Source organism: Pongo abelii, chromosome 12, assembly GCF_028885655.2.
Source record: "Pongo abelii isolate AG06213 chromosome 12, NHGRI_mPonAbe1-v2.0_pri, whole genome shotgun sequence".
Taxonomy (NCBI): domain Eukaryota; kingdom Metazoa; phylum Chordata; class Mammalia; order Primates; family Hominidae; genus Pongo; species Pongo abelii.
This window is the reverse complement of record NC_071997.2, coordinates 40,935,553-40,962,923: the sequence shown is the minus strand read 5'-3', so window position 1 is coordinate 40,962,923 and position 27,371 is coordinate 40,935,553. Positions and strand designations below refer to the sequence as shown.

At 39.6% G+C, this 27,371-nt stretch overlaps 1 protein-coding gene across 2 annotated transcripts in view; it reads right to left on the bottom strand.

The window, feature by feature from the left end:
• ACOXL (acyl-CoA oxidase like) overlaps positions 1 to 27,371 on the bottom strand; it is a 390,431-nt gene that overhangs the window by 98,353 nt on the left and 264,707 nt on the right. The window lies entirely within an intron of this gene.

Sequence of the window (27,371 nt, the reverse complement as noted above, 5' to 3'; positions counted from 1 at the left end):
AATTTTTTTATTTAGCTGTATATTTGAAGTTTCAACTAAGCATTTTTATGTATTTTACTGTAACTAAGGGACTTACATTTTTGGCTAAGCCTTTAAGAATACTAAAACCCACTCACTTTTCAGAACTTCAAGAAAACTTATGAACGTCTTTGCAAGCGGCAAGGAGAGAGGTTTGAGATACCTGCCAGTAAGGAGTGAAACAATATCAGGGATTAAACAACAATAACAACTACAACAACACTAGCCAAACCAGAACCACACTACCCAACTGCCCAAGGTGCTGGCAAGCAGGGAAGGAGGGGCAGGAATCTGAACAGGTCACCAAGAGCTGCCACATGGAATTCTAGGTCAGTAAGTGGACATGGGTCTCCACCGCTAAGCCACTAAGCTGGCAAGCAGGCAGGCTGGAGTTAGCACTGCCCCCAGAGAAGGTGAAGGCGTTGATAGGGATGGATCTGACTCCCCTCTCTCCCTTCTCTGCTGTGTCCTAATTATGCATGTCACCTGCATGCTTGGTTCTAAATGCCTCCTCCCCAATAAAGGCCACTGCTCCCCACTTGGCCTCTAGTGGCAGAAATGTCCCCACCCTACTGTGCTGCTGGAGGCAGGAAGCTGGCTGCCACTGCTGAGCTTGCACAGAAATGGTGAGGGCGTGTGGTCTGACAGCTTTGTGGGGTCCCTTTTCTCAGTTCTGCGGTAAGATTGCTGGTTATGTGGCAAGACAATGGGCTCTGAACGGTTCCTCGCTATGGCAGGAACTCAACAAATGTCTGTGATCCCAGCTCACCACGAGGTCCTGCCCTCTGGCCTTGTGCAGACAGGGCAAAATAGAATAACAGGCTCATTTCCGCACACCCCAATACCACCATCTCCAGTAATGCCTCACCCCAGGGCAAGTCTGCTCCCTAATCAGGGGGAACTTCGAGAAACTGTAGTACGGTGTTCAGTCACTTACGCCAAGTCAAACTCACTAGCAATTGGTGTAGGGTAAGCTAGAAAATGTCACTTCAATTGTATGCTCTTATGTCATGAGACCAGAGCTTGTCACATGTCCCCATTGATTTGCCTGTTTCTGAAACTGAGCTCTGTCTTGTCCCATTATCTTGCTGGCTGATTTGCCCAACTTCCACGACTGGCCCTTCCTCACCACCTTGCTGGGGCCCTGCTTCCAGGGGTCCATCCTCCCTCGTGAATAGAAGGTCCAGACTCTCTAGGGCCCATCTGCCTGTGCTCAGGGCCAGCCCTCCACTGCTCACCTCTTGCCAGGCTTCTGTGACCCTGGCCACTGGTATAGACCACCCCCACCATCTGTCAGTCACCCTGCTACCTGGATTCCATGCTGCTGGCTGGCCTGGGCACCCACTGCCATTTTTCGATGTGACACTGAAAAGTGCCTAGCATGGGGCCTGGCCCAGGATGGACACATGATGAGTGTGAGCTGTTGTCATTAGCCATTGCTTCTTCCCCCGGTAGGTGTATCAAGATTCAGCAGCTGAAGCCTGTTCTAGATTTCTAAATTTCCATTTTCACATGAAAAGACAGTACCTGTAATGCAAACAATCTGTCTGACTGCTGTGAGGACCTGTTTAAGTTATAATTGTAAATGTTTTCACTGAAGTAGAAAACACATACAGTCAGATGTGTAGCACACGTAAGTCTTAAGTTTAAAGCTCCAGGATTCCTTACATGCACATATGCCCATGGAATCACCCAGATCAAGATACAGAACATTTCCTATATCCTCTCTGAACTCCCCCACCAGGCAGTACCACCCTCTCCCCTCAGACTATGATCACCAAATCACCATCAACTGGTTTGGGGTCAGGCACAGTGGCTCACACCTGTTATCCCAGCACTTTGGGAGGCCAAGGAGGGAGGATTACTCGAGGTCAGGAGTTTGAGACCAGCCTGGGCAATACGGTGAGACCCTAACTCAAAAAAAAAAATTAAAAAAATTAGCCAGGCATGGTGGCACATGCCCATAGTCCTAGCTACTCAGGAGGCTGATGCAGGAGGATTGCTTGAGCCCAGGAAGTTGAGGTTGAAGTGATCTATGATTGTACCACTGCACTCCAGCCTGGGCAACAGAGTAAGATCCCGTCTCTAAAACAAAAGAAAACAAAAACAAAACTAATTTCACCCCTCCTTGAATGGCACATAAATGGAATTATACAGTATTAACTATTCTGTGTCAGGCTTCTTTCACTAAACATAATGTCTAAAATTCACATATGTTGTTGCATGTGGCAGTAGTTTATTCATTTTTATTGCCAAGCAGTATTCCAATGTATGACATATATCACAGTTTATTTATCTAGTCTCAGGTTGAACATTTGGCTTCCTGTTTCTGGTTTTTGGATATTATTAATAAAGCTGTTATGAGCATTCACGTACAAGCCTTTTTGTGAGAATATATTTTAATTTCTCTTGGCCAAATATCTAGGAAGGGAATTGCTGGCTCATAGTATAGGTGTACTTTTAACCATATAAGAAACTGCCACTCTGTCTTCCAGAGTGGTGATTACCATTTTAGATTTCAGATAGCCATTATGAGAGCTTGGGTTGCTTTGTAGCATTGCCAGGATGGAGTGCTGTCAATCATTTTAGTTTAATCATTTCAGTGGGTGTGTCATGGTGTTTCATTGTGGTTTTAATTTCCATTTCTGGGATGACTAATAAAAATTAGGCAAAATTGCATGTGCTCATTAACCATTCTTTTATATTCTTTTATGAGCTATCTTTTAAAGGTTTTTGTGCAGTTCTTCCTGGGTTGTATCTATACATTATTGCATTGCAGATATTCTTTATATATTCTGGATAGAAGTGTTTTGCCAGATACAGGTATTGCAAATAATTTCTCCAAGGCTATGGTTTGTCTTTGTATGTTCTTAATGATATCTTTTAGAGAAGAAAAATATTTACTTTTGGAAAAGATTCAATTTATCAAGATTTAATTTACCAATTAGTACTTTTTGTCTTTTTGAGAAATCTCAGTTTATGCCAACTTCCCAAAGATATTCTCCTATGTTTTCTTTTGAGATGTTTATAGTTTTTCCCTTTTACATTGAAGTCTATGATCAATCTCAAATTAACCTTTGTGTATTATGCAGAAAATTAGGTCACAGTTAATTTATTTTCCTTCAGATATCTAGATGTTTCCTGCACTATTAAAAAATTCTTTTCATCATTGAATTTCCTTCATACCTTTGTCAAAAAATCAAGTGAACATATATGTGTGGGTCAATTTCTGGACTCTGTAGTGTTCCATTGATCTCTCTGTTTATTCTGATGCCAGTACCATGTCTGTATTACTGAAGCATTAGCACAAGCTCTGAAATCAAGTAGTACAATCCCTCTACATTTCTTCAATGTTTTTTGAAGTTGTTTGGGCTATTTTAGGCCATTCACATTTCCATGTGATTGTCAAATCAGCTTATGAGTTTCTACAAACATTCCTGCCAAGATTTGGCTTGAAATGGTGCTGAATCTATAGGCTAATTTGAGGAGGATGAACATTATGGCAATGTGGAGTCTTCCCATACACAAACACAGCATACTACTCCAGTTACTCAGGCTTGCTTCAATTACTCCTTGGGTGTCTTGTAGTCTTTAGTGTACAGATCTTGCATGTTTTGGTTTTACTATTAAATGTGTTCCTAAGAAACTCATGTTTTTAGATGATATTGTAAATTAAATTTTATTTTCCAATTGTTTGATAACATATAAAACAAAATTTGTTTTAGATATTGAGTTTGTATCCTGTAGCCCTGTTTTGAGCTATTAGTTTGGTAAATTCTTCTATTTCTTTTTTCCTGTCTTGTTGCACTGGCTAGGCCCTCCAATGCAATGTTAAATAAAAGTAGTAAACTGGACATTCTTGCCTTGTTCCGTCTTTAGGAGAAAAGTGTGTAATATTTCACTATTAGGTATGAGGTTAGCTACAGGTTCTTTTGTAGATATACTCTCCAAAAACTGAGGAAATTCCTTTCTATTTCTGCTTTGCTTTTTCATCATCAGCTCATGTTGGATTTCATCAAATATATTTTCCCCATAATATAATCATATGCTCTCCCTTTGTTAGTATTGTATATTTTATTGACATATTTTGACTATTAAACCAACCTCGCATTCTTATAATAAACACTACTTTGTTATGATGTATTCTATTATGTATTTTCACCTATATTCGTGGAGAATATTTGTTTGTAATTGTTTTCTTTGTACTGTACTTACTAATTTTGGGTATCAGTCTTACACTGGTTTTTGAAAGAGTTTTATGTAAGACTGATACTATTTTGTCTTTAAATGTTTGATAGAATTGAACAGTAAAACCATCTGGACCTGGACCTTTCTTTGTGGGAATGTGTTCATTACAAATTAAATTCATTTTGACTGAAACATTGTTATGGAAAAAAAAAGAAAAGAAAAAGGAAAAGAAAAGAAAAAAAGCAAATTAAATTAATTTAACAGATATTTTTAGATCTTCCTTTTCTTTTACTTTTTTTTTTTTTTTTTTTTTGAGACAGGGTCTCCCTCTGTCATCCAGGTTGGAGTGCAGTGGGGTGATCTCAGCTCACTGCAATCTCTGCCTCCCGGGTTCAAGTGATTCTCCTGCCTCAGCCTCCCAAGCAGTGCAATTACAGGTGCCTGCCATGACACCTGGCTAATTTTTGTATTTTTAGTAGAGACAAGGTTTCACCATGTTGGTCAGCTGGTCTCAAACTCCTGACCTTAAGCAATCCACATGCCTTGGCCTCCCAAAGTGCTGGGATTACAGGCATGAGCCACTGCACCTGGCCCCCATTTTTTCTTTTATTGTTAACTTTTGAGAGCTGTCTTTTTCTAGGAATTTATTCTAAGTTACTGAACTTGTTTGCATTAAGTTGTTCATAATATTCTCATATTGTATAATGTCTGTAGTATGTGTTATGACATTATAATATCCGCTTTCATTCTTGATGTTGTTAATTTGTACTTTATCTTTTTTTCCTAATCAGTCTTGTTAGGGATCAAGCAATTTTATTAAACATTTCAAAGAACAAACTTTTGGGCTTATTGATTTTCTCTATAGTTTGTTTTCTATTTCATTATCTCTCATCTTTATTGTTACCTTTATTCTACTGATTTTGCTCTTCTTTTTCTAGCTTCTTAAGGTAGAAACTTGCATCATTTATTTAAAACCTTTTTAAAAATATTTTCTAAGATAAACATTTCAAGCTATGAATTTCCCTCTAAGGATCCCTTTTACTGTACCTCACAAAATTTAGTATGTTGTGTTTTCATTACCATTCAGTTTGAAATATTCTCTAATTCCCCTTGTGATTGCTTCTTTTATTCACAAGTTATTTAGACGTGTTTCTTTTTTTTTTTTTTTTGCTTTTTTTTATTATTATTATACTTCAGGTTTTATGGTACATGTGTGCAATGTGCAGGTTAGTTACATATGTATACATGTGCCATGCTGGTGCGCTGCACCCACTAACTCGTCATCTAGCATTAGGTATATCTCCCAGTGCTATCCCTCCCCCCTCCCCCCACCCCACAACAGTCCCCAGAGTGTTATGTTCCCCTTCCTGTGTCCATGTGTTCTCATTGTTCAATTCCCACCTATGAGTGAGAATATGTGGTGTTTGGTTTTTTGTTCTTGTGATAGTTTACTGAGAATGATGATTTCCAATTTCATCCATGTCCCTACAAAGGACGTGAACTCATCATTTTTTATGGCTGCATAGTATTCCATAGTGTATATGTGCCACATTTTCTAAAGCCAGTCTATCATTGTTGGACATTTGGGTTTGTTCCAAGTATTTGTTATTGTGAATAATGCCACAATAAACATATGTGTGCATGTGTCTTTATAGCAGCATCATTTATAGTCCTTTGGGTATATACCCAGTAATGGGATGGCTGGGTCAAATGGAATTTCTAGTTCTAGATCCCTGAGGAATCGCCACACTGACTTCCACAAGGGTTGAACTAGTTTACAGTCCCACCAACAGTGTAAAAGTGTTCCTATTTCTCCACATCTTCTCCAGCACCTGTTGTTTCCTGACTTTTTAATGATTGCCATTCTAACTGGTGTGAGATGGTATCTCATTGTGGTTTTGATTTGCATTTCTCTGATGGCCAGTGATGGTGAGCATTTTTTCATGTGTTTTTTGGCTGCGTAAATGTCTTCTTTTGAGAAGTGTCTGTTCATGTCCTTTGCCCACTTTTTGATGGGGTTGTTTGTTTTTTTCTTGTAAATTTGTTGGAGTTCATTGTAGATTCTGGATATTAGCCCTTTGTCAGATGAGTAGGTTGCGAAAATTTTCTCCCATTTTGTAGGTTGCCTGTTCACTCTGATGGTAGTTTCTTTTGCTGTGCAGAAGCTCTTTAGTTTAATTAGATCCCATTTGTCAATTTTGGCTTTTGTTGCCATTGCTTTTGGTGTTTTAGACATGAAGTCCTTGCCCATGCCTATGTCCTGAATGGTAATGCCTAGGTTTTCTTCTAGGGTTTTTATGGTTTTAGGTCTAACGTTTAAGTCTTTAATCCATCTTGAATTGATTTTTGTATAAGGTGTAAGGAAGGGATCCAGTTTCAGCTTTCTCCATATGGCTAGCCAGTTTTCCCAGCACCACTTATTAAATAGGGAATCCTTTCCCCATTGCTTGTTTTTCTCAGGTTTGTCAAAGATCAGATAGTTGTAGATAAGTGGCATTATTTCTGAGGGCTCTGTTCTGTTCCATTGATCTATATCTCTGTTTTGGTACCAGCACCATGCTGTTTTGGTTACTGTAGCCTTGTAGCATAGTTTGAAGTCAGGTAGTGTGATGCCTCCAGCTTTGTTCTTTTGGCTTAGGATTGACTCGGCGATGCGGGCTCTTTTTTGGTTCCATATGAACTTTAAAGTAGTTTTTTCCAATTCTGTGAAGAAAGTCATTGGTAGCTTGATGGGGATGGCATTGAATCTATAAATTACCTTGGGCAGTATGGCCATTTTCATGATATTGATTCTTCCTACCCATGAGCATGGAATGTTCTTCCATTTGTTTGTATCGTCTTTTATTTCCTTGAGCAGTGGTTTGTAGTTCTCCTTGAAGAGGTCCTTCACGTCCCTTGTAAGTTGGATTCCTAGGTATTCTATTCTCTTTGAAGCAATTGTGAATGGGAGTTCACTCATGATTTGGCTCTCTGTTTGTCTGTTATTGGTGTATAAGAATGCTTGTGATTTTTGTACATTGATTTTGTATCCTGAGACTTTGCTGAAGTTGCTTATCAGCTTAAGGAGATTTTGGGCTGAGACAATGGGGTTTTCTAGATATACAATCATGTCGTCTGCAAACAGGGACAATTTGACTTCCTCTTTTCCTAATTGAATACCCTTTATTTCCTTCTCCTGCCTAATTGCCCTGGCCAGAACTTCCAACACTATGTTGAATACAAGTGGTGAGAGAGGGCATCCCTGTCTTGTGCCAGTTTTCAAAGGGAATGCTTCCAGTTTTTGCCCATTCAGTATGATATTGGCTGTGGGTTTGTCATAGATAGCTCTTATTATTTTGAGATACATCCCATCAATACCTAATTTATTGAGAGTTTTTAGCATGAAGCATTGTTGAATTTTGTCAAAGGCCTTTTCTGCATCTATTGAGATAATCATGTGGTTTTTGTCTTTGGTTCTGTTTATATGCTGGATTACATTTATTGATTTGCGTATATTGAACCAGCCTTGCATCCCAGGGATGAAGCCCATTTGATCATGGTGGATAAGCTTTTTGATGTGCTGCTGGATTCGGTTTGCCAGTATTTCATTGAGGATTTTTGCATCAATGTTCATCAAGGATATTGGTCTAAAATTCTCTTTTTTGGTTGTGTCTCTGCCCGGCTTTGGTATCAGGATGATGCTGGCCTCATAAAATGAGTTAGGGAGGATTCCCTCTTTTGCTATTGATTGGAATAGTTTCAGAAGGAATGGTACCAGCTCCTCCTTGTACCTCTGGTAGAATTCGGCTGTGAATCCGTCTGGTCCTGGACTTTTTTTGGTTGGTAAGCTATTGATTATTGCCACAATTTCAGCTCCTGTTATTGGTCTATTCAGAGATTCAACTTCTTCCTGGTTTAGTCTTGGGAGGGCGTATGTATTGAGGAATTTATCCATTTCTTCTAGATTTTCTAGCTTATTTGCATAGAGGTGTTTGTAGTATTCTCTGATGGTAGTTTGTATTTCTGTGGGATCAGTGGTGATATCCCCTTTAGCATTTTTTATTGCCATCTATTTGACTCTTCTCTCTTTTTTTCTTTATTAATCTTGCTAGCGGTCTATCAATTTTGTTGATCCTTTCAAAAAACCAGCTCCTGGATTCATTAATTTTTTGAAGGGTTTTTTGTGTCTCTATTTCCTTCAGTTCTGCTCTGATCTTAGTTATTTCTTGCCTTCTGCTAGCTTTTGAATGTGTTTGCTCTTGCTTTTCTAGTTCTTTTAATTGTGATGTTAGGGTGTCAATTTTGGATCTTTCCTGCTTTCTCTTGTGGGCATTTAGTGCTATAAATTTCCCTCTACACACTGCTTTGAATGTGTCCCAGAGATTCTGGTATGTTGTGTCTTGATTCTCGTTGGTTTCAAAGAACATCTTTATTTCTGCCTTCATTTCGTTATGTACCCAGTAGTCATTCAGGAGCAGGTTGTTCAGTTTCCATGTAGTTGAGCGGTTTTGAGTGAGATTCTTAATCCTGAGTTCTAGCTTGATTGCACTGTGATCTGAGAGACAGTTTGTTATAATTTCTGTTCTTTTACATTTACTGAGGAGAGCTTTACTTCCAAGTATGTGGTCAATTTTGGAATAGGTGTGGTGTGGTGCTGAAAAAAATGTATATTCTGTTCATTTGGGGTGGAGAGTTCTGTAGATGTCTATTAGGTCGGCTTGGTGCAGAGCTGAGTTCAATTCCTGGGTATCCTTGTTGACTTTCTGTCTCGTTGATCTGTCTAATGTTGACAGTGGGGTGTTAAAGTCTCCCATTATTAATGTGTGGGAGTCTAAGTCTCTTTGTAGGTTATTCAGGACTTGCTTTATGAATCTGGGTGCTCTTGTATTGGGTGCATATATATTTAGGATAGTTAGCTCTTCTTGTTGAATTGATCCCTTCACCATTATGTAATGGCCTTCTTTGTCTCTTTTGATCTTTGTTGGTTTAAAGTCTGTTTTATCAGAGACTAGGATTGCAACCCCTGCCTTTTTTTGTTTTCCATTTGCTTGGTAGATCTTCCTCCATCCTTTTATTTTGAGCCTATGTGTGTCTCTGCACGTGAGATGGGTTTCCTGAATACAGCACACTGATGGGTCTTGAGTCTTTATCCAATTTGCCAGTCTGTGTCTTTTAATTGGAGCATTTAGTCCATTTACATTTAAAGTTAATATTGTTATGTGTGAATTTGAGCCTGTCATTATGATGTTAGCTGGTTATTTTGCTGGTTAGTTGATGCAGTCTCTTCCTAGTCTCAATGGTCTTTACATTTTGGCATGATTTTGCAGCGGCTGGTACCGGTTGTGCCTTTCCATGTTTAGCGCTTCCTTCAGGAGCTCTTTTAGGGCAGGCCTGGTGGTGACAAAATCTCTCAGCATTTGCTTGTCTGTAAAGTATTTTATTTCTCCTTCACTTATGAAGCTTAGTTTGGCTGGATATGAAATTCTGGGTTGAAAATTCTTTTCTTTAAGAATGTTGAATATTGGCCCCCACTCTCTTCTGGCTTGTAGGGTTTCTGCCAAGAGATCCGCTGTTAGTCTGATGGGCTTCCCTTTGTGGGTAACCCGACCTTTCTCTCTGGCTGCCCTTAACATTTTTTCCTTCATTTCAACTTTGGTGAATCTGACAATTATGTGTCTTGGAGTTGCTCTTCTCGAGGAGTATCTTTGTGGCGTTCTCTGTATTTCCTGAATCTGAATGTTGGCCTGCCTTGCTAGATTGGGGAAGTTCTCCTGGATAACATCCTGCAGAGTGTCTTTCAACTTGGTTCCATTCTCCCCGTCACTTTCAGGTACACCAATCAGACGTAGATTTGGTCTTTTCACATAGTCCCACATTTCTTGGAGGCTTTGCTCGTTTCTTTTTATTCTTTTTTCTCTAAACTTCCCTTCTCGCTTCATTTCATTCATTTCATCTTCCAGGGCTGATACCCTTTCTTCCATTTGATCGCATCGGCTCCTGAGGCTTCTGCATTCTTCACGTAGTTCTCGAGCCTTGGTTTTCAGCTCCATCAGCTCCTTTAAGCACTTCTCTGTATTGGTTATTCTAGTTATACATTCTTCTAAATTTTTTTCAAAGTTTTCAACTTCTTTGCCTTTGGTTTGAATATCCTCCCGTAGCTCGGAGTAATTTGATCGTCTGAAGCCTTCTTCTCTCAGCTCGTCAAAGTCATTCTCCGTCCAGCTTTGTTCTGTTGCTGGTGAGGAACTGCGTTCCTTTGGAGGAGGAGAGGCACTCTGCTTTTTAGAGTTTCCAGTTTTTCTGCTCTGTTTTTTCCCCATCTTTGTGGTTTTATCTACTTTTGGTCTTTGATGATGGTGATGTACAGATGGGTTTTTGGTGTGGATGTCCTTTCTGTTTGTTAGTTTTCCTTCTAACAGACAGGACCCTCAGCTGCAGGTCTGTTGGAGTACCCGGCCGGCCGTGTGAGGTGTCAGTCTGCCCCTGCTGGGGGGTGCCTCCCAGTTAGGCTCCTCGGGGGTCAGGGGTCAGGGACCCACTTGAGGAGGCAGTCTGCCCATTCTCAGATCTCCAGCTGCATGCTGGGAGAACCACTGCTCTCCTCAAAGCTGTCAGACAGGGACATTTAAGTCTGCAGAGGTTACTGCTGTCTTTTTGTCTGTGCCCTGCCCCCAGAAGTGGAGCCTACAGAGGCAGGCAGGCCTCCTTGAACTGTGGTGGGCTCCACCCAGTTGGAGCTTCCCGGCTGCTTTGTTTACCTAAGCGAGCCTGGGCAATGGCGGGCGCCCCTCCCCCAGCCTCGCTGCCGCCTTGCTGTTTGATCTCAGACTGCTGTGCTAGCAATCAGCGAGACTCCGTGGGCATAGGACCCTCTGAGCCAGGTGCGGGCTATAATCTCCTAGTGCACCGTTTCCTAAGCCCGTCGGAAAAGCACAGTATTCGGGTGGGAGTGGCTCGATTTTCCAGGTGCCATGTGTCACCCCTGGAAAGGGAATTTCCTGACCCCTTGTGCTTCCCGAGTGAGGCAATGCCTCGCCCCTGCTTCGGCTGGGGCACTGTGCGCTCACCCACTGACCTGCGCCCACTGTCTGGTACTCCCTAGTGAGATGAACACGGTACCTCAGATGGAAATGCAGAAATCACCCGTCTTCTGCATCGCTCATGCTGGGAGCTGCAGACCAGAGCTGTTCCTATTCCGCCATCTTGGCTCCTCCCCCAACATGTGTTTCTTAATAGCCAAATATTTGGAAGATTTTCCAGATATCTTTTTGTTATTAATTTGTAATTTAATTTCATTGTCAACATAGAATACACTCTGCATTACTTTAATCTTTTTAAAGATTATTGAGATTTGTTTTATGGCCAGCACTGTAGCTCTGGGTTTAGTTTTCAATAAATGCCTACAAATATCAAGAAGATTGAATTAGATGACAGTGTTATTCACATCTTCTATACAGGCATACCTTGGAGATACTGTAAGTCTGATTCCAGACCATTGCAATAAAGCAAATATGTCAATAAAGCAAGTCACACAAACTTTTTGGTTTCCCAGTGCACATAAAAGTTACATTTACACTATATTCTACTAAGTGTGCAATAACGTTATGTCTAAAAAAAGTAGGTACCTCAAAAAAATTATTTATTGCTAAAAAAATTCTAACAGAGTCATGAAGTGAGCATATGCTGTTGGAAAAATGGCACCAAGAGGCCAGTTTAACACAGTGTTCCCACTAACTTTTAATTTGTAAAAAACACAACATCTGCAATATGCAATAAAACAAAGCACAATAAAATGAGGTATGCCTATAGTCATATTACATTTTTACCTACTTATTTAATCAATTACTGAATTTGTCTATTTCTTCCATGGTTCTGTCAATTTCTATTTCATGTATTTTTAATCTCTATTATGGAGTATACCGGTGTAGAATTATTTTGTCTTCTTGATGAAATTATCCTTTAATAATCAAAAAATGACTTTCTTTATCCCTGGTAACACACTTCTTTTTTTTTTTTTTTTTTTTTACAGAGTCTCACTCTGCTGCCCAGGCTGGAGTGCAGTGGTGCAATCTTGGCTCACTGCAACCTCCACCTACTGGACTCAAGTGATTCTCATGCCTCAGCCTCCCAAATAGCTGGGATAACAGCTGTGTTACCACCACACCCAGCTAATTTTTGTATTTTTAGTAGAGACAGGGTTTTGCCAGATTGGTCAGGCTGGTCTCAAACTCCTGGGCTCAAGCAACCTGCCCACCTCAGCCTCCCAAAGTGCTGAAATTACAGGCATGAGCCACTGCACCTGGTCCCTGGTAACACTCCTTGTTTTAAAGTTTCCTTTATCTGATATTAATATAGTCTCTCTCATGCTCAGTAATTGCATGCTATATCTTTTCCTGTCCTTGTCTTTCCATTCAAAGCATATAGAAGACCCTTGCTTATTTTTAACCTTCTATAACAATGTTTGCCTTTTAATTAGAATGTTGGGGCCATTTACATTTAATGCAATTATTGATATTGTTGAGTATAAGTCTATCATACTGCTATTTGTAGTCCTTCTCCTTTGATTTTTGTTTCTTCTTCCATGTCTTCTTTCAGATTAAGGGTTTTCCTTTTTGCCTCAGTCTATCTCCTATATTACAATCTATAGTCTTCACCTATAACAGTCTGTTTTGAATTAATATGATACTACTTCATATATTATGTAAAAATCTTATAATAGCATAATTCCATTTACACTACAACCTATCTTTTACATTATTGTTGCCATACATTTCACTTTTATATATGCCATAAACCCTAAATAATTGTAATTATTTTGCTATAAACCGTCAATTGAATTCTAAAAGGCTTCTGACAAAAAAAGTAGTCCTTAATATTTCCTTATATGTTTAGCATTTTCAGTGTTCTTCCTTACTTTAGATCTGCATTTCCATTTACTTTCATTTTGTTTAGCTTAAAGTACCTTCCTTAGCATTTCTCATAGTACAGGTCTGCTGGTGACAAATTCTATCACTGAAAATGCTTTTATTTCATTTTAATACATACACACATGCACACACGACTGGATTCAGAGCTCAAGGTAGATTCTTTTTTGCTTTCAGCAGCATGGTAAAGATATCTTTCTATTGTCCTTTGGCTATACAATTTCTAATGAAAAGTGAACCATCATTCTACCATTATTTTCTTGCATCTAATGTTCCTTGTTCTCTTCTAACTTTTAAGATTTATTCTTTATTTTTAGTTTTCAGCAATTATACTATGATGTGCTCTTATTTTTATATTTGTTTGTTTTTCATCGTCTCCTGCTAGAATCTTGAATTTATGTGCTGTCATTATTGATAAAAATTTTAAAAAATTTGGCTAACCCTTTTTCTATGCTATTCTCTCTTTCTTCTCCTTCTTAGACTCCAATTACATATATGTTAGAGTGTGTGTTACTACCCCACAGGTCATGAGGGCTCTGATTATTTTATCAATATTTTTCTTTATGTCTTTTAGTTCAAATGATTTCTATTAATCAGGTTCACTGACACTTTTCTCTGTTTGCCCAGTGTGTTGTTAATCCCATCCATTTATTTTTTTATTAATACTATTGTATTTTTCAGTTCTAGAATTTCCATTTGGTTTCCTTTTTCATATCGTTCAACAATCTCCTGAAATTTCCTCTCTCTTCATCCCTTTTATTCATATGCTCCACCTACTGTTTAATAAATTCATATTTTTTAAAAGCCCTTGTCTGCTAATTTCTATATCTGGGAATTTTGGGGTCTTCTTCTCTTGATGATTTTTCTCTTGACTATGGATCATCATGTGTTCCTATTTCTTCCCATGCCTGATAATATTTAATTATCTACTGGACACTATGATACTGACCCTAAATCCTGTTGACTTATTCTAAAGGGTATTGAGTCTTATTCTAGAATGCAGGTAAAACACTAGCAGATAAATTTGAATTTATAGAGGCTTGATTTTATGCTTTGTCAGGAAGAATACATTTTGGCTTGCCTTTAGCCTCTTTTGGTTGTAGCTTCAGTCCTTAGGCAATCCCTTTTCCTGAGACATAGTTTTACTCCTAAGGCATGAGTTTACCACATCCCTCTAACTTGGCAGGATTCAGACTAAAAATTCTGACTCCTGTGTGGTAGGCAACAGTTGAATTCTCTGTTCTGCTCTTTAAAGCTTCCAACTTAAAAACCCCTTGAGCTCTTTGGCATCTTATCCACTCATGGATATTCCAGGGATCAGTCATGGATTTGAGTGGTATTCATACATGTATTTTGAAGCTTCCCTCTCTGTGGCTTCTTTCTTTTTGGGATGTTCCTCCTTCGTTTTCACCAATCTTGGCAGTCTCAAGCTCCATTTTCTTTTCTTTTTTTTTTTTTTTTAAGATGGAGTCTTGCTCTGTCACCCAGGGTGGAGTGCAGTGGCGTGATCTTGGCTCACTGCAACCTCCACCTCCCAGGTTCATGCAGTTCTCCTGCCTCAGCCTCCTGAGTAGCTGGGATTACAGGCACACACCACCAAGTCAGGCTAATTTTTATATTTTTAGTAGAGGTGGGGTTTCACCATGTTGGCCAGGCTGGTCTCGAACTCTTAACCTCAAGTGATCTGCCTACCTCGGCGTCCCAAAGTACTGGGATTACAGACATGAGCCACCATGCCTAGCCTCAAACTCCATTTTCTGACTCCCTAAAACAATATTGAGGCTTTCATGAAATGAGTTTATCTTTAACCTAAGTGAAGGGAAAGGCTTTTTCTGTGAGTTAAAGTCCAGATGCAATAAAAAAATAGATTACTGCATTTGACTATATAAAAAAATTTTTAAATGTTTGCACGGCAAACATGAACAAAGTCAAAAGACAAGTGACAAACTGGGAGAAAATTTTTGCAATATGACAAAAGGCTACAATTCTTAATGTAGAAAGTACTCTTAAAAATTGATGGACCAAATACCAAAACCCTAAGGAAAAATGGGAAAATAATATGAGCAGACAATACATTGAAAACATATTAAAATGACCCTTATACAGATGAAAAACTGTTCAAAAGCACTCATAATTAGAGCTACATGAAGTTACCATTGATCACTTATCAAACTGGCAAAAATTGAAAAGTATGAGAACACATTCTATTGATGAGACTTTGAGGAAACAGACTTCACTCAGTGGAATGAAAACTGTACAAATCCTCTGCAGGAGAATTTGGCAATACCTAACAAAACTACCAATGCACTTACCTTTGAGCCTAACAACTACATTTCTAGAAACCTACCCTGAAGATATAATTCAAACAACACTAAAATTTATATAATAAGGTTATTCACTGTAACGTTGTTTGTAATGACCAAATGTTGGGAGGAAGGATTAAATACATGAGAGGGGTGGAGTAAGCTACAGTATATTCATAACATAGATTCTTCTGTGGCTGTAAAAAATGAATGAGGTAGATCTCTATGTGTGAAAGAAATACATGAAGGATAAGCCAGAGACTAAAGATATCTTGCCACCTACATGAGGTATGTAGGAAAAAAGGGAAGTGATGGAAAGGGGGTAGTTGGAATGAAGAAAAAGTGGTAGCTCTCTGAGTACACTTTTGTATATAGCATTGAATATTAGAAACTTAGTAATATTTCATTTAGCCAAAAAAATGATTAACTAAAAGCAACCAGGATATAGAAGAAACCCAAAGTAAAATGCAAGTAGTTACAAATGAACCTAACTTGTTATATAAAACCACACCAAAAGGAGGGAAAACAAAGGCTAATTAAAGAAACTTTGGAAATACTGTTTTGACTGGATACTGTAAGGTTAAATTCACAAAGAAAAATACTGTATTCCAGTTAGTAAATGTGTCTCTCACCAGGGTATGAGTTAGCAATTCTGAAACCACTTGTTGTTTACACAGGGGGTGAGCAAACAAGAAACATACAGTAGACAATGAAAGCCAGGTTTCCGCTTTCTCATAGAAGAACGTTTGAAATAGGAAAGAGGGCAGGCCAGAAAAAAGCCCTGTTGTTTGAATTGGAATCAGAGTTATCAGTATAAACTCATGATTTCTAATATACATGCATACAGATCTGTGTGCAAATGCGTGAGTTAATATACGTGAGTTTACTTCATAGCTTTGGGAAGGCCTAGAAGCAGCAACAACTCAGTAGCAATGAGCACACCCAGAGACCAGATGTTGGTTTTTAAATACCATTCTCTAGGAAAAAGAACCAGCTCTCCTTGGAGAAATGATTGACTACAGGGCTGGCAGGGAAACTAAAAGATGAGAAATAAAGTAAGGAAGTACTCAAAAAAGGATAGAGGCACTTCAAAGGGACATAGGGGCCAACCTGAAGGAGCTTTCAATGTTAAAGCTTGGAATAATTTGAGCAAGAAAATAAATAAATCATAATATTGGATTGTAACCCAAAGTATAAAATAAATATCTGTGACTGCATGCTAATATAAATCATAATTAATTGAATAAATAAATAACTGGAGGAGAAGAGACAACTCTTGCTTCCCATTAATAAAGTGGTAGGAATGAGGAAAATAGAAAATCCCTACTAGGAAAACACCACAGTATTAATTGTTTCCAAAAAGATCCACTGATGGATACTAAAAATAATAGGTGAAAGCTTGAGGAAAAATAGGGTCTCTGCATATTCAAATATCAGTCGCATCTTTGCCCTTGGTGACTATATTGCCTTGAAGAAACCATTAGCTTTCTTGATCCGAGGTTGCCTATCTGTAAATGAGTGGGTTGCACTATGTGACTCCCAGAGTCCCTTCTAGCTCTCATACTCCCATGGGAGTGACTGTACTTTCCATGTAATTATCAGGAGTGTAACTTCTTCTTCCTTTTCCTTATCTTTGCTTCCCCTTCCTTCTTTTCTTTCCATTCCCTTCCACAACAGGATTCCCTAGGAAGAGAATTTAAGGATGCTCTCTATGAGAAAAAAGATGGAGAAAGAAGTGAAGGAAAAAGAGAAAATGCAATTCCTAGTATTAACTGGTGTCTGGGTTGTTAGGCAGTAGAAAAGAGAGAAAGACAGCTGGGTGCGGTGACTCATGCCTGTAATCCCAGCACTTTGGGAGGCTGAGGAGGGCAGATCACTTGAGGTCAGGAGTTTGAGACCAGCCTGATCAACATGGCGAAATCCCATCTCTACTAAAAATACAAAAATTAGCCAGACATGGTGGCGCATGCCTGCAATCCTAGCTACTTCAGAAGCTGAGGCAAGAGAATAGCTTGTACCCAGGAGGTGGAGGTTGCAGTGAGCCATGATTGCGCCACTGCACTCCAGCCTGGGTGACATAGCAAGACTTCATTTCAAAAAAGAAAAAAAAAAAGAAAGAGGGAAACACCACAAAACAAAATAAGAACATTCCTACGACCAGCCACAACAAAGAGGGAAGTGCCAAGCTAAGGCTTGGGAGCACTGTACTTTTGGGAGGTGGTCACAATTGGCCTCAGATGTTCCTGCTTGTACACTCCTAGGTCTCCCCAGATCGCCAGCTATCCCTTCCTGAACCACCACGCATAGCTTCCTACGACATCGTCCTTTCCCTATCTCTGGAGTTTCATTGTTTTAAGCCTGATCTCTCACTGAGTAATGGGAATATGTTCCCCCTGTACAGGACTTTCAAGCCCCAGTGAGCAAAGAGGGAACCTCACTTTTATACGAGGTAACCTTTGCACAGGCAGCCATCGATGCTCTGAAGATACAAAGAGAGCCCCTCCATCAGGTCATCTTCCTAACTCAACTCAACCACAGGAATAAGAAGATGCATCAAGCTCAATGCAAACTATAAGCTCAGAAAATCTGGTTACTAATTTTATTTCCTGTCTTTGATGATCTGTCTCTGGAATAAAGCTCTTGATATTTCTGTGCCATGAGATTGTTGTAAAATATCTGCCATTCAGACCGCTGTATTGGTTTTTAAAAACGTAACAGAGTGGCTGCTATCACTCTCCGTTCCCTGTCCCTACCCTCAACGTCTCAGAGCAGTACAAACCGACCAGCACTGGATTTTCTCTGTCTGGGTCCATCATCAATGGCACTTCTGAGTTCCTCTAGATCTAGCAGCTACCACCTGACCAAAGCTATTGGATCAAGATCCCTGATTGGTGAACATCCTATTGGTGATTTTCCAAGGCACTTGATATGTGTGTGCCACCCAATCGCCAACACAGACAGCTTGCATTTTCCACAGAAGAGAACTAAGGTGAGACTCCAAACCCCAAGCAGGTGACCTGAGCAAAGACACCGTCAGTCTAAAACTATAACAGAATAGGTGGCATCTGTTAGAAAGATAGGCTTTACAAAAGTACTGTGGTTTATTATGTTTTAAATACCTAAGTTAAGAGGTTTAAAGTCAAACACACACAAGAGTAGTCAGGTTGCACACTGACCACAACAATAAAAACTGTGGGCGGCAGTCATTTTTCTATACAGGAAGCTCTAGAAAGTTATGTTTCTAATAATCTTATTTCCAGCCTCCACCAATTCTCCATCCAAACCTCTAAATCTGAATAAGGAAAAATAACTTAGAGCAGTTGTTTCCAAAGAATTTACTGCCCCTGGATTTTGAGGATCATTAATGATGTTCATTTGCAAACGACTTGCCTTTTGCTTGGGACTCAGCCTGGCAGTGTGATGGAGGGCAACCTGCATCAGATTTTGAAAATTAGTCTTTCCCAGGGGAGTCTTCTACACCCTGAAGTGGGGGGCACCGCCAATGTGGTGGGAGAATGCCACAGGTGATGAGAGATAAAACAGGAATCAGCCCTTGGAGAATCAGAACTATTTTAAGTCCATCTGTATTCTCATCCTTCCATTTGCCCAATTTCTGTTAGGTACATTTGAAAATAAACAGAAATCTGTTAAACAGATTGATTACTGAGAATCTATCTTTTTCTCCATAGACTTACCTCATAGAACTACAAAAGTCCCTACCAGAATTGATACTTCCGTGCCATGAGATTGTCGTAAAACATCTGCCATTCGGGCCACTGTATTGGTTTCTAAAAACCTAACAAACACAGAGTGGCTGCTATCACTCTCTGTTCTCTGTCCCGACACTCAAAGTCTCAGAGCAGTATAAGCTGACCAGAAATGGATTTTCTCTGTCTGGTTTCATTATCAATGGCATTTCCAAGTTCCTCTAGATATACCAGCTACCACCTGACCAAAGCTATTGGATCAGGATCCCTGATTGGTGGACATCCTATTGGTCCTTTTCCTATTGATTCCTGGATGACAAGCCATTGTTTACTGGTTTATTTTTTCTTCCCACTGATGTCGAAATCATGCAGCAACTGTGATGATGAGTTGTTTGCAACAAGATTTTGGAAAACCAGAGTGGGGCAAGCAAGGGAAGCAAGGGGGGCTGGACTCCTTCCATGGCCACCAACACATTGAAGGAAGGGCATTTCCTGGCTCCATTTTAAGTGAAATTCTGGCTACACCAAGCAGGGGAATGCATTATCAAATGATTGCAAAGGCTTATTCTTTCATGAGAACTCAGTGATCTTCTCGACTCTCCAACTTTGACCGTGAATTGCTAGCCCTTCTCACTTGCTCCCGGGTAAGGGGCAGATGGGCTTCCCATGTGCTTAGAAGGGTTGGCCAAGCATCTCTAAAGTAAAAATGTGCTTTTGAAGAAAATTAAAGACCATTACTAGAAAGCTGAAAAGCAGGGTTCTGAGAAAACCCACTTGTGTTTTTGCCTTTTTAATTTAAAGCTTCTGAACTCAATCACGGGTTATTTTTAGAAGATCTCAGAATTCTAGATGAAATCACCCTCTCTTGGACACTGTCCAAAGACTATTGCCCAGACTCTGTTTGGGTCAGATGTTCAAATTGCTAAACAGAATCATTTTATGTCAAGATACACCAAACTAATGCAGGTAGACGTGAGCCAATATGCAGCTAGCTGAGCAAAAACCCCAGCCAAAAATACAAACTAAAATGTAGAAGTCCGTATTCTTTCCTCTAAGTTTGTAGGTTTTGCCTTAATTTATCATATCTTTTATTTTGCCTTGGGCTAAAACCAGAGGTGGACTTATCTTAAGGCAAGAGCATATTTTCAAAATCTTTGTGGTCTTCCCCTGCCAGGCCCTAGAAAACTATCTGTGCTTAATGAATATTTATTTGAATTGACCATAAAAATGGTTACATTAATGGTAGTAACCAAGATATTTAACACGAGTGCAAGGTTTATAATTTTTAGTGCTTTTTAAAATACATTTTATTAATACATCCTTGTAACAAATTTGTATCATAACCTACTCTTGTTTTCCCAAATTATAGATGTGAGAACTGAAGCTCGAAGTGGTAAAAGCTAGTTCTGTGATTTTTTTTTTTTTTTTTTTTTTTGAGACAGAGTCTCACTCTGTCACCCAGGCTGGAGTGCAATGGTGCAATCTCGGCTCGCTGCAACCTCCGCCTCCTGGGTTCAAGCAATTCTCTTGCCTCAGCCTCCCGAGTAGCTGGGATTACAGGTGCCCACCATCACGCCCAGCTAATTTTTTTTTTAAACTTTAGTAGAGATAGGGTTTCACCATGTTGGCCAGGCTGGTTTTGAACTCCTGACCTCATGATCCACCCGCCTTGGCCTCTCAAAGTGCTGGGATTACAGGCATGAGCCACCATGCCCGGCCTACTCCTGTGATTCTAAAACCCTTGTATTTTGTTCACCACCCCACATGCCTAACATTTATTTTATGTTTGGGAAACATACTCATGTGTGTGTAAATGTTTTCTTCTCTTGAAATCAGAAAATACAAACAGGAAAAAAATGAACGATTTGGTCTCTGACAGAGAACAACTATAAGCAGAAAATACTTCTGAATATTTAAGAAGTACCAGACAGCTTCTAATATCATGCTGAAAATAAAATTAAAGGTAGATATTTTACAATGGACCTATTTTTCTAATACGGATTGAACATCCTAAATCCCAAAATATGAAATCTGAAATGCTTCAAAATCCAAAAGTTTTTCAGCACTGACATGATGCTCAAAGAAAATGTTCATTAGAGCATTTTGGATTTCAGATTTTCAGATTTGAGATGCTCACAAGTATAATGCAAATATTCCAAAGTCAGAAAAAATCTGCATTGGAAACACTTCTTGTCCCAAGCATTTAACCTGTATTAATAAAATAAAAAATATGGAGGGTAGGGGGATTGGGCAAAAATAAAATGAAAATATGAAAAGAAGATGATAGACTCCTAAACCCTAACAGTAAAAACTTAGAAAGTTGGAGAAATAAAGTGTTAGTGGAGAAATGTGGACCCTAACACCATGCTGGAAAAGTACAATTTAGTTCAACATTTATAAAGAACAATTTTGTAGTATGTAAAGTCTGAAAGTCATACTATTAAGGATATTCATTATGACATTGTCCATATAACTAAAAACACAGTCATCAGAACCTCGTGCAATCATGTTTTTATTGACATAGAAAGATAACCACATTATATTATTAAATGGAAATATTGGTTGAAAAATATTGTAATTCCTCCTTATATTTTGCTTCAAAAATGTGTATATCAATGCCAAAACTTTTGAACAGCTTTTTTTGTTTGTTTTTGGATGCTACATTAGTTACCTATTGCTATATAACAAATTATCCCAAAATTTAGCATCTTAAAACAAAAAAAATTATAATCTCACAGTCTATGAGAGTTAGGAACTTGGGCATATCTCGATTGCATGGTGGGCTCAGATTCTCTCATGAGATGACAGTCAAGTTGTTGGCTGTCTGTCCCAGGCTTGCAGTCTCTGAAGCTTTGGTTAGGGCTATGGGAAACACTTCCGAGTGCATTCATAAGTTTCAGTTATTTGCAACATGGGCTGCTCATGACATGGCTTCCAGAGAGAGACAGAGAGAGAGAGAGACAGAGACAGAGACAGAGACAAAGACAGAGAGACAGAGACTAAGACAATTTCAACGATATAATGTGGGCACTCTATGAGGGTGTGACTACAGGAGGCAGGGATCATTGAAGACTGTCTTGGAGCTTGGCCATCATAGCCTATCCTAATCATCCTTAATGATTCACATTCCTCTAAAAACATACAGCTTCCAAGGCCCACAAAAGTTTCACCTCATTACGGCATCAGCTCACAATCCAGAATCCCCTCACCTAAATTCAGTCTAGGTGCAAATAAGGCTCCTCAGGTGTTATTCCTTAAGTACAGATCCTCTCCATTTGAAGGCTGTTAACTAAGGAGACAAGTTATCTGCCCTCTAATATATAATGGTGGGACGGGACAGGATAACTGTTATATATACTCTTACTCCAAAAGGAGGAAAATGGGAATAATGCAGGAATCAGTGGTCCATATAAATTCTGACATCCAGTTGAGCAAATGTTGGAAGTTCCTTAATAAGGGCACAGTCCTATGCACACCCAGGCGGTTTGATTCTCTGTGACCCTTGGCTCCACCCTCTGGGTTCTTGCTTCTTCCCTCTGAGGCATCCTGACTTTTTAATGAAAGGAGCACTTGTTTATAGCTAGGTTTTGTTTTGTTTTGTTTTGTTTTTCTCCACTTGTTCCCTGATTGCAGAAGCTTAGTGGCTCTATTCATTTTGTATTGTCTCTGTACCTTTCAGCACAAGCTGAAAGATCTTTGGCTGATATAATTCTCTTAGAAACTTTGTGCATTTCCTGTGAATCTTTGGGGAGGTTTATTCCATTAGACAAAAGCCACACCCACAAATCTCTTTGACGTAGGCCCTTGTGGGTGTTGAGAAGTCTGACAGAGGATGTCTTCAAGCTTCCTAGGAGCTTTATTGTATAACTGAGAGAGTCTGAAAGACATACTTGTAAACTCAGAAGGCCTTTTGCATGACTTAAGACTTACCTTTAATCTTTCTCAGTTCTTAAATAATTTTACAGTCATGCCTTAGGCTTCATCCTTAGATTACGCATTTCTGGGAGTGTCCTGGATTATACTTTTGCTCTGAAGCCATTTTAATTTTTTAATTTTAGCACTGTCTGCTGCTATGGTTAAGCTGTGTCTTCCAAAAGGACATGTTGAAGTGCTAAGCCCTGGTACCTGTGACTGTGACCTTATTTGGAAATAGGGTCTTTGCGGAGGTAATCAAGTTAAAATGAGGTAATTAGGGTGGGTCCTGATCCAATATGACTAGTGCTCTGATAAGCAGAAGAGACAACAGAGACTTATGGGGAGATATCATGGGTATGTCATGTGATGACAGAGGGGGAGCCTGGAGAGATGCGGCTGCAAGCCAAGGAATATCAAGGATTGCCAGTAGCAACCAGAAGCCAGAAAGGGCAAGGAAGGATTCTACCCAGGGTCTCAGAGGGGGCAGGGCCCTGCTGCCACCATGATTTCAGATTTCTAGCCTCCAAAGTTGTGAGGAAATAAATCTCTGTTGTTTTAAGCCACCTAGTCTGTGTTGGTTTGTCACAGAAGCCCTCAGAAATGAACACATTGATCATATGAAGAGCTCAGGGATCTTCAAAACCATATTAACTGCCAGGTCCTGCATATTAAAAGCTCTTTCCTTGAGATTCTCTCTCTCTTCTTGCACATCACTAAAAGCCGCAATAAGAAGGCAGGCAGCACCTCCAACTTGCAGGATGGACATTCCTTTGCTAGATCACTTCATTGATTAGGTACATTTTCTACTTTCCACGTAACTTCAGGCAACAGTGTTGCTACAGTTATGCCACTACATAACAAGGATCTCCCTCCTCCAGTTTCCAATAATTTTTACCTCATTTTCCTAAAAGTCCTCACCCACAGGTTAAGATCATAAAGCTTCTGGTAATAATTTCATCAAGGTATTTTAGGCCTCCACTAGGACTCTTCTCAAAGCTCACTGCATAGGTGCAAACCCACACTCCCATTGAGGCTTTTGTTATGTCAGCACCCAACTTTTGGGTGCCCAAATCTGGATTAGGTATCTGCTGCTGTGCAACAACCTGCCCCAAACCTAGTGGATCACACCAAATGTTCATTATGCACACAGTTTCTGAAGCCTGGGAATCCAGAAGATGCTTGACAGTGTGGTTCTGGGTCACAGACTCTCATGAGGTTGCAGCGAGTGTCGACTGTCCCATGCTTGCAGTCTCTGAAGCTGTGACTGGAGCTGCAGGGTACACTTCCAAGGTTACTCGTGGTTGTGGGCAGGAAGCTTCAGTTCCTTGCCACCTGGGCCTCCCCATAGGGCATTCTTATGACATGGTTTTGCCCAGAGTGATTAGAGATAAAGAGAGAGAGAGTGCAACAGAGTGACCAAGATGGAAGTCATAATGTATTTTATCTGGAAGCAACATGCCATTATTTCTGCTGTATGTCACACAGACCAACCCTGGTACAGCATGGGAGAAGACACTCAAGGCTGTGACTATCAGGAGGTGGGATTCTTGGGGGTCCGTCTTGGAGGACAAAATGTATTTGGCACATACAGGCTCATGGTTATGAGGTCATCATTTTGCCTTTCTGGTTAATGCTTTTGATAAGATTAATAATGCCAACTGGTAGTGGCTGGATTGTGTCTCTCTAAATTCAAACATTGATGTCCCAACTCCTAGTACCTCAGGATGTGACCATATTTAGAGATGGGAGTCTTGAAAGAGGTGATTCAGTTAAAATGAAGCTGTAGAGTGGGGCCCTAATGCAATATGACAGTATTCTTATAAGAAGAAGGACACCAGGGGTGTGGGTGCATGGATGGATAGCCATGAGAGGTAGCAAGGGGGGTGGCCATTACAAACCAAGGAGAGGCTCAAAGAAAACCAACCCTTTGGGAACCTTGATCTTGAACTTCCAGCCCCCAGAACTGTGAGAAAATAAATTTCTGTTGTTTAAGGCACTCAGTCTGTGGTATTTTGTCATGGCAGCCCCAGCTAAGTAATATAACAACCTTTTGAGAGATATCTGAAAATATCTTGCTGTTTCCCAACACACATTTACTCATTGTTTACTTTTGAAAATCTTTTAAAATATCATTTTTTGTTTTGATGTGTATAGTTATACATCAATGCATATAATTAGATTTGTTTCTATACACAATGTGTAATCTAATCTAATCTGAGAGTCTGTGCTTTTACTAGGAGGATTGAAACCTCTTTCATTTCATATTATAGCCCATTTTAAATCTAATCTCCCACTTTCCAGAGGTGGGAGCTGGAGGGATTTAAGGCTCTCTAGGATGAAAATGTATCAAAAGCTGCCTCTCCACTGCTTAAGGGATCATATTGTAATGGAAATGTTGTTTTCAAGGAATTACCAGATCAACTCAGTTCAAGATCAAAGCATTAATCGTCTGGGGCCAGAGAGAGGGGTCTTGAATTGAGCCAAATTAGAAGAGACAAAGGGGATATCACAATTAATGGGAAACAGATTTAGGGAAGCAATCCCGGAGAAATTCTCAAACCAAGGAGCAATTCGCAGTGGGAACTTTTTAAACAGCTCTCCTGGCCTTGGTGTGGGTTCACTTAAAGGAGCTGCACTGGAGTGTCTTTGAGTCTCCTAAGAACGTGCTTTCTGATTTGTTCTTTGCTTTGCTCTGATTACACAAACTTCTGACCACTTGTTTATCTTCACTGCTTTGTCTGCTGCAGTGATTTGGAAAACAAGCATTCTGTGTTCAGTAGTTATGTTAGCTTTCAATTTAATAAAACATATATTTTAACCTATGTTTCTCTAATTACTAAAGTCAGAACAAAACAAGGTCTTTTGCTTACCCTGTAATTAATGTAAGAAATTCAGTATGTTTTTACTTTGTCTTTCATCTTACCTTAAAAAATAGTATAGACTATTACAGAACCAGTTTATCAAGTTTTTTTAAAAATCATGTTTTTTTCCAAAAAAAAAATATATTTTTAGCTTCCGTATTATTTTTTGAGACAGGGTCTCTCTCTGTTGCCCAGGCTGGAGTGCAGTGGTGTGATCTTGGCTCACTGCAACCACTGCCTCCCAGGCTCAAGAGATTGTCCTGCCTCAGCCTCCTCAGTAGCTGGTACTACAGGAATGTGCTGCCACACCTGGCTAATTTCTTTGTATTTTTTGTAGAGATGTGGTTTTGCCATGTTGCCCAGGCTGGTCTCCTGAGCTCAAGCAATCTGCTTGCCCTGGCCTCCCGAAGTGCTGCAATTGCAGGCATGAGCCACCACGCCCAGCCAATTTTGTGACTATTTTTAAAAAACATATAGTATTGGCTTCACGGGACTGCCAATCCTTTTATATCTTGACTTCCTTATTTTAGAGTTATTCATTTTGATTCTTTTTTCTGTCCTATGGAGTAAATTTTAAGATAACTTTTTAAGGAAGGCTATATTAGTGAAATTGCTTCTGATTCTTAGATATCTAAAAATATCTTTCCATTGCCTGTACTCAGGGATTAAATTTGGCTTGGAATATTATGCTTAGATCATGAAGTTTCCTCTTTAGAGGAGTACTTATTCCTCAATTTGGAGCTAGTGAATGACAGCAGCTAGCCTAATTTTTTCTGTTTTTGAGTAAACTATTATTTTCTGTCTTGTTGCTCACATTCTGTTCTCTTTATTCTAGATTTTTCATCTGTGTCCAAGTGTAAGTCTTTTTTTTCCATTAGCATAATGGAAACGAAGGAAATTCTTTTTCTACTATGTTTGTGATTATTATTTCTGCTCCTTTTGTCCCAGCACTTCCAGGAATATTTGTTATCCATAGGTTAGATTTCTATCATTTCACTCTGCTTGTTTTCTTCTCTTACCGTTTTGTCTCTAGCCTTTTCTTCTACAGTCTTCGAAAACAGTTTACAGATTGCATTTTCTCCCTTGTTAATTCTGCTCTTCACCGCAACTGTAGCATTTTTCCTTTTGGATATACCTATCTCTTATTTTGGCTGGCTCCATGTTTGATATGTGGAGGATATGTGGAGTGATTTAAAGCCACCTGAATGCATTCGTGGGGTCTGGCAGAGCCTCACCTCAGATCTATGCCTGGGGGAAAAATTAATTTACACAATTCCTAGCCTGGCTTCCTGCAGGTTCTCATTCAGTGTGGCTTTGTTCCATGAGGGTGGATCTTGGCTGCTTTCTGCTTCCAGGGCACTTCTGTTTCCAAAGCATTTCCTAAGAGAATATCCATTCCCATGTACCATCCATCCTCTTCTCTTCTACCCCTGCTGTGTTGTACTAGGAGACATGACCTTGACATTCATATAAAAA